This window comes from Portunus trituberculatus, chromosome 24, assembly GCF_017591435.1.
Source record: "Portunus trituberculatus isolate SZX2019 chromosome 24, ASM1759143v1, whole genome shotgun sequence".
Classification (NCBI taxonomy): Eukaryota; Metazoa; Arthropoda; class Malacostraca; order Decapoda; family Portunidae; genus Portunus; species Portunus trituberculatus.
The window spans coordinates 18,591,989-18,596,988 of NC_059278.1; positions in this window are offsets into that span (position 1 = coordinate 18,591,989).

Below are 5,000 nucleotides of genomic sequence, written 5' to 3' on the forward strand. Positions count from 1 at the left end.
TAGTAAAAATGTATCTCAGTACTGAAGGGGTTAACAGGTGAGTATATGACAACCTGATTTTCTTTTTTTTTTTTTTATAGCACACTTCTTCATTATAATCTTTTTTTTTTCCCTCTACCTCAAATTTACAGTAGTATTTCAAAATTCTCGGTGTTCTAGGAGGAAGAAAACGAAGTGGGTGATACCAGAAAAGAGAGACATCCTTTCCGTCATGCAATTTTCCTTAACATTTGACACAGTATTCCCAATATCCGGCGGCAGAAGACGAGGAGTGAGTATTCCGACCAGGTGGCGTGTGGCGTAGCAGAGGCAATAATATTTGTGGAAAGAGAGACGGGAAAGATTACACCGCAACTGGGAAGAGGAAAGTGGTCATATTCTATTGAGAGAGAGGCAGGATGAAAGACATGAAGATAGACAGGAAGGTAAAATGGATAGACAAATAGATAAATAAATAGACACATTGATTGATAGATAAGTATGTAGATTGATGGAGAGTTGCTTGGATAGATAGACAGATAGATAGATAGATAGATAGATAGATAGATAAGTACGTGGTAGAAATATAGACTAGTAGATAAAAACTTGTAGATAGTTAGATAGATATATCAATTAATAGATAAATAAATAGATAGACAAATAAAGACAGACAGATAGATAAATAGATAGATAAATAGATGTAAGTAATATAAAAGTGACTGAGTGATGAAATATATAGACCAATCTCTCTCTCTCTCTCTCTCTCTCTCTCTCTCTCTCTCTCTCTCTCTCTCTCTCTCTCTCTCTCTCTCTCTCTCTCTCTCTCTCTCTCTCTCTCTCTCTCTCTCTCTCTCTGTGAATGAAGTCATATCTGGTAAAACGACTGCCTTATATTTACTTAATGTGGGAAATATCGCCTCTGTGGGACATTTCCTTACGGCTCAAATTGCTTGGAAATACTTACTTCTTCCTCTTCCTTCCTCCTCCTCTCCTCCTCCTCCTCCTTCCTCCTCCTCCTCTTCCTCTTCCTTCTCCTCCTCTGCGTCGTCGACCTCTTTGAAAATATGCTTGTGTAAAAGAAATTTTGCATTCTTTTCATTAATGTGAGCGTTGTGAAAGAAATGAAAGGAAGGAAAACGTGCATGAGAGAGAGAGAGAGAGAGAGAGAGAAAGGAAGGAAGAGAGAGAGATGGGAGAGAGAGAGAGAGAGAGAGAGAGAGAGAGAGAGAGAGAGAGAGAGAGAGAATATCACGATTTCTCTCAAAAAGATACGAAGGAGAAATGAAGACAGACAGAATAAGAACAAGAGAGAGAGAGAGAGAGAGAGAGAGAGAGAGAGAGAGAGAGAAAAGGAAGAAAACATTGTAAAGAAAACGAGATAAGTAAACAAGGTAAAAGTAAAGAAGACGAAACTTGAGAGAGAAAATGGGAATTGAAGGTTAGGGTAGCATTCTCTCTCTCTCTCTCTCTCTCTCTCTCTCTCTCTCTCTCTCTCTCTCTCTCTCTCTCTCTCTCTCTCTCTCTCTCTCTCTGAATCTTTAATCATTTATCGATACAAAATTTTCCGTTGTAACTTGAGCATGATTGGAAAATATTTTTTATTTATTTATTTTTTGCTCAACGGAAAAGAAGAAAACAAAGGACGAAGAAGAAAAGAAGAAGGAAGACAAAGAAGAAGAAGAAAAAGAAGAAGAAGAAAAAGAAGAAGAAGAAGAAGAAGAAGAAGAAGAAGAAGAAGAAGAAGAAGAAGAAGAAGAAGAAGAAGAAAAAAAAGGAGGAAGAGGAGGAGGAGAAATATTAAGAAACAAGGTGTAAGATGAAACAAGGTGCAAAAGATTGGAGAGAATAAAGGAGAAGGAGAAGAAGAAAAAAAGAAAAAGAAAAAGAAGAATAAGAAAGAGGAGGAGGAGGAGGAGGAGGAGGATTGTCTTGCCTTGGTGAAAGAAAATGAATGAAGGAGGAAGAATGGAGGAAAAAAAGGAAAAAAGAATAAGTGGAAGAAAAAAAGAAAAGAAAAATTTACGCCTTGTCTTGGTTTCAGAGTTTAAGAATTGAAAGTGACACGTAAATGCATCTCTCACTTCTTCCTCCTCCTCCTCCTCCTCCTCCTCCTCCTCCTCCTCCTCCTCCTCCTCCTCCTCCTCCTCCTCCTCCTCCTCCTCCTCCTCCTCCTCCTCCTCCTCCTCCTCCTCCTCCTTCTCTTCATCTTGCTACTGCTCTTCCTTTTCCTTATTCTTCCTCCTCATCCTTATGCTCCTCTTCCTCCTCCTCCTCCTCTTCAACCTCTTACTCCTCTTCTTCCTCTTCCTCTTCTTCCTCCTCTACCTCTTTCCCTTTTACCTCATGCATATAAAAGAAAAAATTAGCATAGTCCCTCCTCTTCTCTCACCTTTCGTGGGAATCCTCAAGGAAAGAGCCGCACATTATTTCTGCTTTCCTTACCATGAGTCTTAACGCCTTCAGTACTGAGAAGCATTTTTACCTTGATTTAGGAAAGGTGTATAGAGGTGTGAATGCTAATGGCCAGGGTCTTAGCTATTCTAATCCCTACATGACTTCGTGAGGCTGTATCAAATCGCCTAATAGTAAGCTGAAGGAATATGGGAGCATGACATGGTACTGATGGGTTTAACTTCTTCAGTACTGAGACGCATTTTTACCTCGATTTTTGGGGTGTGATTAGATTATTTTATTGACATTAGGAAAAATCTATGGAGCTCAGAAGATTAATGGTGAGTTTCTTTACTATTTTACCTTGAGTTTTGGGTGTAATTAGATTATTTTATTGACATTAGGAGAGGTCTATGGAGGTCTGAAGGTTAATGGCCAGAGTCTTTACTGTTTTAATCCTCACATAAGTTTCTGAAGCTGTATAAAATTGCTAATTGATTATAGAAACACGGCATTGTACTGAAAGGGTTAAGGAGATTAAAATCCACTACAACCAGCTTTCATACCACTTGTTAATGAATATTGTAACGATGCATGATACTGAAGGGTTTAAGGAGATCAAAATCCATCACAAACAGTTTTAATTCCACTTGTTTATGAATATGGTAACGATGCATGATACTGAAGGGTTTAAGGAGATCAGAATCCACTACAACCAGCTTTGATACCACTTGTTAATGAATACGGTAACGATGCATGATACTGAAAGCCTTAAAGAGATCAAAATCCATCACAAACAGTTTCAATTCCACTTGTTTTTTTTTTTTTACTTTTAGTGATGTTATGTGGATTTTCGTTTAAGATATCCACATTATTTTGGGGGTGGGATTTGTATTCACAGTTTTGTTTTTCTCTCTTTTTTTTTGTGTTATTCTGAAACATGTTTGAATTTGCGAATAAGAACAATGAAGCTAAATTCTCATACTTTTCATTACATTTTCTTTTTCTCTTCACATCTAATTTTTGACATTTACTAAACAAATTTGTGATCATAACATTTTTTTTCTTTTATACTTTCAGGCTTTCAGGTTCTGTTTGTGTCTCCTGTTTTCATTCAGCTTTTTACTTTAACCTCTTTTTTAGTCATTCTTTTTTCCTTCTCATCTTCATTCTCCTCTTCGTTTTCTCCCTCTTCCTTCTCCTCCTCCTCCTCCTCCTCCTCCTGCTCCTCCTGCTCCTCTGTCTCAGCGGCATGATCTGCATATTGCTCGTATCATCAAGGGAGCATGATGTGTCGAGTATAATCTGGCTGAGAATGAACCATTTCGCCATGCCAGACTTTTCCTGCCTTTTATACCTGCTGCCTTTCCTCCTGCGTTTTTCCCTTTGCTTTTTTAAATATCTTTCTTTTTTCAATATTCTTCTGCCGTTCAGTTATTTGCGAGTGTTTGTTTGTGTGTGTGTGTGTGTGTGTGTGTATGTGTGTGTGTATGTGAATTTTAGGCAGTTTTGAGAAATGGTAGAAGGTGATGAGCCTTATGTTTTGCTATCTTTATTTCACTCACTGTAGATTGTATAGTGTGTTTTATCCCTAACAATATCCTTGTGAATTATGGAGTATAAGACATTACGTTATCCCAAGGTTTTACTTAGCATTACACTTGAGCTACGTGTATAAACAGGAGACAGGCTGGAGTGAAGTGAAATCCTTACGGAGCAGTGACCGATCCAGCATTTTCGGTGGAAATTCAGTAGCTTGGAATACAGAACGAAATAGTGAAACAATAGTATCGAGAAGCGGCATTATAATGAAACTACCAACACCAGTATATAATTGAACCATGAGAACTACCTACGTACATTTCCCACACCGCAATATTTCCACAGACAGACAGATATCGTAGTGTTCATTTTCCTCTGTTTTTTTTTCTTCTTTTTTATTTTTACGCAATGACCTATAGCGCCTAAGAATATGTACAGGAAGCGCTGTTCACCTTCCACCCATTAGTGGCGCAGGCAATTTTATTTATAGTGGTACCCATATTAGGTCCCATATCACCACCCAAGTTCCATCCTAGAACCTAAATAGCATAGTGACATGTAGGTAACTTTAAACCACTTGACAAATGGCGAAGTTTCAAAGAGATATGTGGTGGGATTCGAACCTATGCATGAACCTGTGCTCGATCCCACGCTCACCACCTTATCCACTACGCCACCACCTCCCTATCTTCATTTATGTGTCATCTTTTCAGTTTGTTAGTGCTTGTCATTCTTTTGTGCTCCATTGTGTATATAATTTCTCTGGTGTTGTTTGTCACTCCTCTTTTTCCCCCTCGTAATCTTTCCTCCTCCAGTTTTATATAATTTCCTCCTCTTCCTGCTCAGTCGCCCTTGATCCTCCTTTCATTTTGCTTTCCCTTGGTCTCTCCTTTCTTTACCTGCAGAATTCACGGAAAGACAAGTGTAACGCAGGGAAGAAAATATAGATAAACGAGTGAAGGAGAAGGAAGAGGGAGGAGAGGAGGTGGTTTAGTAAAGGTGAAGGGAGAGAAGAGGCGCAAGACAGAGTGAGGGAAAGGCACAATGACGCTACTCGCAATGTTTGTCTACGGGGTATAGGTGGCAAA